Source organism: Echeneis naucrates, chromosome 22 (assembly GCF_900963305.1).
Source record: "Echeneis naucrates chromosome 22, fEcheNa1.1, whole genome shotgun sequence".
NCBI lineage: Eukaryota > Metazoa > Chordata > Actinopteri > Carangiformes > Echeneidae > Echeneis > Echeneis naucrates.
In genome coordinates this window covers 2,591,609-2,600,627 of record NC_042532.1, presented here as the reverse complement: position 1 = coordinate 2,600,627, position 9,019 = coordinate 2,591,609, and positions in this window count along the sequence as shown.

Sequence of the window (9,019 nt, the reverse complement as noted above, 5' to 3'; positions counted from 1 at the left end):
AACAACACAGAGCTTGGTTACAAAAAACACATTTTCACATATCACATGTATATTCCCAGGGATGATGTCAATGGGTGTTACAGTTTAAGAAAAATGTCTTGCTCTAACATAATCAACACTGTGTAAATTGTGTGTGTGTTTGCATGTACTCACCAATGCAGAGTAGAACCAGACTAGGGCAAATGAGGCACCAGGTGCAGCTTTTTGATTGGGCGAGCTGCAGTGCCAACCTTGGTTCATTCCGCTATGTGACCATCTGTTCACAATAGTGATCTTCTTGTTCTTCTAGAGGATACTGAAGCAGCTAGAAATGTGCTGCTTGAAGATGATACTCACCTTTGATTAGCTTTACTTGAGATTGCACTGGAATATAATGTTGCTGACCACGTTTTAGTGGTACATATACAATCCAAAACCCATTTTCAACTCATTCAGTGGAAAACGCCATTGTGAAACACAGTCTAACCACAATCGTTAGGCTGAGGATATTAGTGAAACAGGCAACAACAGGTTAGCTAAATAGCAGGACTAGGTTGGACTAGGAGAGAGGTTTTGTCCTTATCCACTGGGAGCAGTCACATTGAATGACACTGACAGAGGCAGCAGAGACATTGATGGCGTAATACTTAAAATCTGTCAAAATGTTTTGATACTGACCTCCTGTGATTTGAACTGGTAACCCACATTTACACTCCACAATGTTTTTTTAGCATTTTTGTGCATATTAGTAAAAGACATGGTTTCTTCAGACTGGGAGGGTCTGCATGGTTGCTTTCACTTGAACACTGAGTGCTGTTCTGATTACAACTGTAGACAGCGGCAGGTAAGAAGCTCAGAATGAGTTGTTCAACCATCACCAGCTTTGCAGAACCTGACTCTGCCCGCTAATTCCCCGTTCATCTGAAAATGGTCAAAAAGGTGGAATGTGTTTCGTGGTCTTGCATAAGCTTGGGAATCATACCTTTGACCTTCTTGCTGTGAGGCAGCAGCACTCACCGCTATCTCATTGTGTTGCCCTCAGATCTTATTTATGGAACCTTATCAAATATTTTTTTTTTTTTTTTTTTTAAGGGGGGGCAATAAACACTGACATCGTTCATAAGGGGAGAAGTGCAACTTCTACACACCACCAGACAGAAAAAAAAAAAAAATCTAACTGACAGAAACCTCCTGAAAAGTATTTGGCTCATCAAAATCATGGTTCTATAATCACATTACCGTTTTTTGTGGACCATAAGGTGCACCGCATTATAAGGCGCAATATCAATGAACGGGTCTACTTTCATACATAAGGCACATGATAAAATGTATATAAAGTGAAGCACAGTAGTACCGGTAGAATTACAAAAAGTGGCGGAGGTAAGCGTACTGCGTTCTGTTCTCTGATTGGTTTATCGCTGCCAGCGATAGCAAACACCTGAAGTTAGTGTGACGTTGGAACAACATATTCCAACATTTGATTATAATTATGATATGGATTTGAAAATTGGGTTTACGTTAAAAACCTAACATTGGCTTGAGGTCTAATTATAGTAAGGTAACACTGAATAAATGTTGGATGATGGTTGCTTGCCAGCACTACATAATTAGTTATCTAACATCTTGTCAGACGTTGCAACCCATATCCAACCGAGGACCAACGTTAATACAACGTATCTGTGTTAGCTGGGAATGCTCTGACAGTCCATCAAGCAGAGCGGCTTTGTGGCTAACCAAAGTTGTACTAAAACATTTTGACAGATTTTTGAGCGCAGTGTACCACATAAAATTGGTTCGAGGTCAATAAACAACAACAAGAATGCATGCATAAGGCGCACTGCTGATTTTTGAGAAAATTTAAGGATTTTAAGTGCGCCTCATGGTGCGAAAATACGGTACATTATTATTTTCAAGAGTCACTCCTCACACACTCCCCACAGTGTGCATATAGAGCACTCAACAGACAGCAGAAAATATAATAGCCGTTGTTGCAAAGTTTAAAATGTCACCTGTAAATGGCAAAGCAGTTTGGGACCAGACATTTCCAAAAACACAGCAAAAACATCTTTATCACTGCCCTTTCCCAATTATCACACTGGTGCAGGACTCTTGGGTTATTCTTGAGGACAGGTACTACACCCACACACAAATACAGGTGTTTGTCCCAGGGAAGTAGAACATTACAAAATTCAATAAAATCTAATCAGTGCCACTTGATGTCAAATCTATATTCAACTGGCTGGTTCATGTTCCGCCCAGGTTTACAGGACCAGTTCAACATTTTAAGAAATTAGCTCATTGCCTTTGTTATCAACAGAAAGATGAGGCCATTGCTATCATTATCATATCTGTTAGTTATGAATTCCATACTACAGCTCATCTCCATGAAAACATGATGCCTCATGCAGCCAGGTGCTTGCTCATTGGGGGATAATTTTTTTAAATGATGGTCCCCTTTAAAAGAAAATAGACCATAAAGCAGGGGATGTGTTTGGGGGTGTGGCTGTTGTGGGATTGAATGACTACCACACAATCAGGATTGAATACAGAGCAGGTCAGATTCAGCTCTCACTCCTCCACAGCTCCACCTTTTCCTTTGAATATGATTTCTTTTGGTGTCACATAAGACAAGATGGCATCATACAAATGAAAAACTAAACTCTTCTGACAAGTCAGCGGGTGATGTGACAGTGGATTAACACTTGCGTTTAGGGCAAGTGTCAAGTGGTATTGCAAAATACTGAAGGATGCAAGGTTACAATTCATTTATTCATTCATTCATCTTCTACCACTTATCAATTTCTCGGTTTCTGGGGTTGCCGGAGCTAATTTCAGCTCACACTGGGTGAAGGCGAGGTGCACCCTGGACAGGTCACCTGTCCATCACAGGGCCAACACACACAGACAGACAGAGACAAACAACCACTCACACTCAGACTCAGATCTACGTACAATTTAGAGTCACCAATTAACCCAAACATGATTTCTTTGGATAGTGGGAGGAAACTCACGCAAGCACAGTGAGAACATGTGATCTCGCCCCGGGAACCAAACGTGTAACGTTCTTGTTGTGGGGCAATAGTGCTAACCACTATGCTGCCGTGCTGCCCAATGTTACAAATTATGAAAAAAACAAAAGAATGGTGTATGTTAAACTCACTTCTGTCATATGACCGGCAGTGTTTTTAAGCCCTGCGATCTGTCTCTTGTACTAAAAGGAGACCGTATGACACCCATGACCCAGCTGAGGGTGAACCTGTCAGTCTCAGCCTGTTCTGGAAATAAATACCTACACAGTCGGGCTGAAATTTGGTAGCCATTAACATTTATGAGACCAGGAGCATAACTGCTAATGATTTTGATGACTCCCTGACTTTAACCTTGTGCCATCCTCAGGTCAGAATTTCCCCTTCATTAACTCAATGTTGTAGATGGAAAATTAACAGTAGGATTTCAACGAAAGTTGTCCTGGATATTCATGTTCTTCAGAGTAATAATGCAGATGCCCGTGATGAAGCATCTACCTAATTGTGAATGTATTAACACTCTCCAGAGGATGAACCATTCCTATTTCGCCTTCAGCTTAGTTTGAGCACTGTACATAGAATATTCAGTCAATTACATTTTTTCTAACTTCCACTGGAGAGATGTTACTTGTTCCAAATAATCCACAGCAGAATGTGAATCAATTATTAAATTTACGTCACTTATCAAACAGGGCATTGCATCCTTTCATTGGTTGTGCAAACCTTGTTACAGAGAGGCCATCTGGGAAAACACATTGATACAATATGCTGCAAGGCACCTTTCTCAAAAGAGGAGCAAATTGCATTACACCATCATTTATAAGAGAAAGGGTGTGTCTACTGAAAGTAGAGGTTAGCTCAGTGCATGTTCAGTAAAGATGATGAAACAAAGACACATTACTTTATGTGTCTTATTTATATCATGCAACATGCTGCTGCTGCTTTGAACCAGACACCAGACACCCACACCAGATCGCCTTCAACTGGTCTGTGGTCAAGTTGGGATGCTCGTGTTTATGTCCATCACATACCACTTACTGCGCTGCAGTTTCATTGGTGGTGGGGGGGTACGGCCAATCCCCAAGGTTACCAATCCATCACAGTTCTGACATATACAGACAAACAACTGTTAACATTCACAATCACACCTATAGGCAATTTAAAGGCCCCTTTAACCTAAAGCTCCATGTGTTTTGGCTGTGGCAGGAAGCTGAAGAACCTGGAAAGAACCCACACAGGTTAATATATCGTATTTCTGCTAACCTACATTATTGGTCCATTACTGGTCACTCATTCAACAAATAAAATGGTTACCTTGGTCTTGGTGGTTGTGTGTGGGTGATCCAACTATCAGGATGCTATACTATGAAACACAAAGAGGGAGCGGGAAGACAGTAGACTTTGTCCCCATCCTTCACAGTATAGTTGTCCAAAAGAGATACAGCCAGCGAGCAGTCTCTCAGCTGGTGATTAGAATAATCTGAACCAAACCAGCAAAGTACCATTGGTCTCCCCTTTGTCAAACTGAGAGGTTACCTGCTGAAAATGTGTGCAATGTGTGTTGGTGACAAACCGTTTTCATCAGTTCACTGGATGGTCTCTTACAGAAACAGCAAATACTGGATAGATGTAATGTCTGTGTTGTCAAATGTCCCCCTCTGCCGAGGCTGTTATGCGCCATATGCTCATCAGTGAAGTGGTGCAATTAAGCAAATCTGAATCAAAGTGACAAGGACATCCCATCAATAATTTGGCATAACGTTTTTTTCCGCAGCTTCCACAAAAATCATTTATACATTGAACATGATACATGGCAGTCAGAAAATAGGGAGCTTCAATAACTCTTTTCTGTGATCTGCAACATTATGCCACATGTGACCTGTTCATTAAAAAGCGAAAGAGGCATTTTATTTTGATGTTGCGATACATTATAATGGCAACCACAAAGCAGCGATTATTTTTCTAGTATATTTGTTTTGAGTTGAAGTATCTGTTCACGTGTGTTGAACAGGTCTGAAAACTAAAGTTGGAATTTTGACCATTAATCTTTTTCATGCATTAAATAAAAGCATAATGCGGATGTTAATGTGGTTTCACATGAAAAGCAACACTGGGTAAAATTTACCTTTTTGATTGTGTTTAACAGTGATTTAGCACAATGTGCAAGTTCTCCAATCTGACTTCTGACATCTGACTAAGAGTGTTATGTATAACCCTCTATTGTTAAAAGCCAGACTGAAAAAAGGCTGCTACACCTGCCAGAAGGTAAAATTTACCCCAATTTAGAATGAATATGGGCAGCGCGGTGACATAGTGGTTAGCGCTGTTGCCCTACAATGGGTAGGTTGCAGGCTTGGGTCTTGTTGCATGTTCTCCCCGTGGTTACATGCTTGGGTTAACTGGTGACTCTAAATTGTCGGTAGGTGTGAGTGGTCATTTTGTCTCTGTATGTTTGCCCTGTGATGGACTTCCGACCTGTCCAGGGTGTACCCTGCCCTCACCCAGTGCGAGCTGGGATTGGCTCCACCACCCCCCATGACCTGGAAATGGATAAATAGTTGAAGGTGAATGAATTAATAGAATGAATACAGTTTCACACCATTAACGGACATTTTTATGTTGCTGTGGCAGGGCCATTCCAAGAGGATAACTTTCAGGAACTCAGGAACTCTCAGGAATTTCAGGAAGAGAAAGATAAATGAACTCAGACCAGGAGTTGGATGGTGGAAGGTTCCATGTCTCCTGGTGGATCTGTCCGGTCCACAGTTGATGCTGTTTGAGGTTTGCAACATGTAGCAAAGACAATGACAAAATGCAGAACATCCAGGCCTAACATCAACGTGTTGTTTTTATCTGGTTCTTTATTTTTGTCACTCTTTTATCTGCTGCATTTTAAAATAAAACTTACCTTGCTAGAAGAAATGCTCCATTGTAATTCAACTTATTACATTTATCATAAGATCATTTTTTTAAGGGTACAAACATCTACAAAGAATATTAAATAATGGAACTGTTGTGAAGGCCCTGCAATGGACTGGTGACCTGTCCAGGCTAGGCTGTGTTTAGGACAAAACCTTGAAGCACACACTTTGTCCTAACCCTAACTCTCCTCTCTGTCCCTAACTTTCCTGTCTCTCTTTCACTGTTGAATACCGAATAAAAAGAATTCCTGAGGACAACTGACTAATTGCTTTTGAACATAGCAGTGAAAGTACATCAGTATGTTTCCTTTTAAATGGTACAAGTTGCCTATTTGCAGAGAGCACGAACATCAGCATTAGCTATGTGAGGCAGAGCAGATTATACAAGTCGTGTATGATTCTAAAAGATTTGAGACTTCATGAACTTTAGAGTGGGAGGAGTCCGCTGCTGCAAAATGAGTGAGCCAATAAAAGTTGTTGTCACCAGTGTAAATGTCACCACTCAGCTGTGCTTCTGCTGCTGCTGCTTTGCTTTCGAACTAGCACTGAGCCACTGCTTCTCCCACATGCCTTGGTCTAGATCCAGGTGCCCCTGCTGCAGCAAGACATGGAGACGCATCTTCAACCTTCAACGTTTTGCTCTCAGTGTCAGTCGGATGGTTGAACTGGTTAAAACTCACTCCTGTGGACCCACAAACACACTTCATACAACAGCCAGCTTGAAGAGGTAAATGTTGCGGAACACACATGCAGGTCCATGTGCTGCTGATGTTTCATTTAAATGTTGCTGTTGTAGTTGTAGTTTCCACTGAATGACTGAATGACAGCCTGCAGTTTACATTACAGCTCTCATCCAATCAGCCAGTTGGTCCTTTGCTCAGAAATAAGGGAGGCCAGCTATCTCTCTGCTGCATTCCACTATTACAATAGCTCTGACTGAGACTCTAACTGCAGTCACAAAATTAGAAGTTGCTCTTCACACTTGCTCATTATCTTTAACTGGTAAAACATTAGCTCCACCATCTACGAGAATATCTTCAATGGTACAATTAACATCCCTCAGTTACTGAACTCCCTGAGTTAAATAATGCTCTTTTTGGACATTTATCAATTTACTTTAGTGTAATTATTGTTATTATTATTATTTTACAGTATGTTTTATCCTAGTTTTGACTTTTTATGTCACCACAGCGACATAGAAATGTTGCTATTTTATTTGCAGACAACACACATTTTAAGAGCTGTTGTTGAATGTGTGATATCTTCTGTAATTGGATGGAAACCGGTGGCTGAGTGGGAGTGAGGAGCCTGTGGGGGTAGTGAGGGGCCTGAGGGGGTTTGAGGAGGCAGCTTCTTTGTGGACCTGTCTCCCCCTGCCTCCAAGAGTAACTACAGTTTTTATTAGCGGTTCACATGCACTACCAGTGAAAAGTTTGGACACACTTTCCTACTTATTTGAATGAAAAAGTGTGTTCAAACTTTTGACTGAGTGTGTAAATTCAACAGATTTAACATCAGTTCATGATTCATACATTTCAGAAGAATTGCTCCATATTCTTCATCCCAGTGACACGATTTGTTTGATTTTGATTTGTCCCCCTCCTAGGACCTCAGTCAGATGCAGGTTTTACATACCACTGCAAGAAGAAATTATAGTGTGAGTGATGAGAAATGTAGAAGATAAAATCATCCAACCTGCCCAACCTTTACTGGAGGGAGCGTTTGAGTTTGTAATTGTTCCTAAAGTATCCATCATGAAGAGAGCTAATAAAAAAAAAAAAAAAAGTCAAATGATCAAAGTTGTAATGACGTTTAAGTTGTATTGACTGATTTCCAGCCCCTGGTCACTTTAATAACATGATGGTGAAAATGCTGTTGTGCTTCAAGTTCAGTTTGATTATTCATGGTGGACTTTTGTATGGCCCTGAGAGAAGACAACACCCGCAAACACACAAAACACCTTCAAAACTTTGACAATCTATGTGATGCAAATACATCACAAAGATTGCACAAAAAAGTGATGTCCTTGACTGGGACACACTTCAATGATTTATGACCTTTGAAATTGAATATATTTAACAGCCAGAGTGTCCCAGCCGAGTTCATCACAGAATTCTGAATTATGATTATTCTTTATTTGGCCTTTTATTCTAACAGGGAGAGAGAATGAGTGACAACATGAGAGAGAGAGAGAAGTCAAGATGACAGATTGCTTTAGTCAGGGCTTTGTCTAAATGCTGAGCGGGTCACTTTATTATTTTACTACTATTTGCATCACATCTGTTGTCCAATAGATTTTTTTCCAAATGAGTTCAGGATTGGGCAGCACGACGGCGTAGCGGTTAGCGCTGTTGCCCCGCAAAGAAGAAGGTTGCCAGTTCGGTTACTGGAGTTTGCGTGTGTGGGTTTCCTCCCACCATCCAAAGACATGCATTTTTTGGTTAATTTGTTACTCTAAATTGTCTGTAGGTCTGAATGTGAGCATGAGTGGTTGTTTGTCTCTGTCTGATGTCCATGTGATGGACTGGTGGCCTGTCCAGTGCGTACCTGGCCCTTGCCCAATGTGAGCTGGAATAAAGTCACCCCCTGTTACCCAGAAGCGGAAAAGTAGAAGATGGATGGAGTTTAGGACATCATTTACTTGTGTTTTATTCAGTTGCGGAACATGAATCTCTCAAGACTTTTCCTTGTGATGTAGTGTTTTTGTGGTTTTGTTGCTGTAATGATACTCTACTTGGGGATGTGACAACATCCACCATCTCTGCTGTCCCACTGCTTATTCTCATGTACGTCAAATCAAATCCCTAATTGGATTTTCTTCAATAGCTCAAAATATTGTGTGAATCTTTCATTGCATCTATAGTTTCTATTCCTCAAGAGGCAGCACACACATATTCACGATTCCTGTAGATATTGGTGGTAAAAATCTGGCTTTCAACTTTAATTTGCTGTGATGGGCAGGTGACCTGTTCAGGGTGTACCTGACCCTCGCCTGGAGTATTGCCTAGATTTGCTCCAGCAACCCCCGCAATGGATAAGTGGTAGAAAATGAGTGAGAGAGTGTGAATGATTTTGCAGCAGGTTTGATTTGAA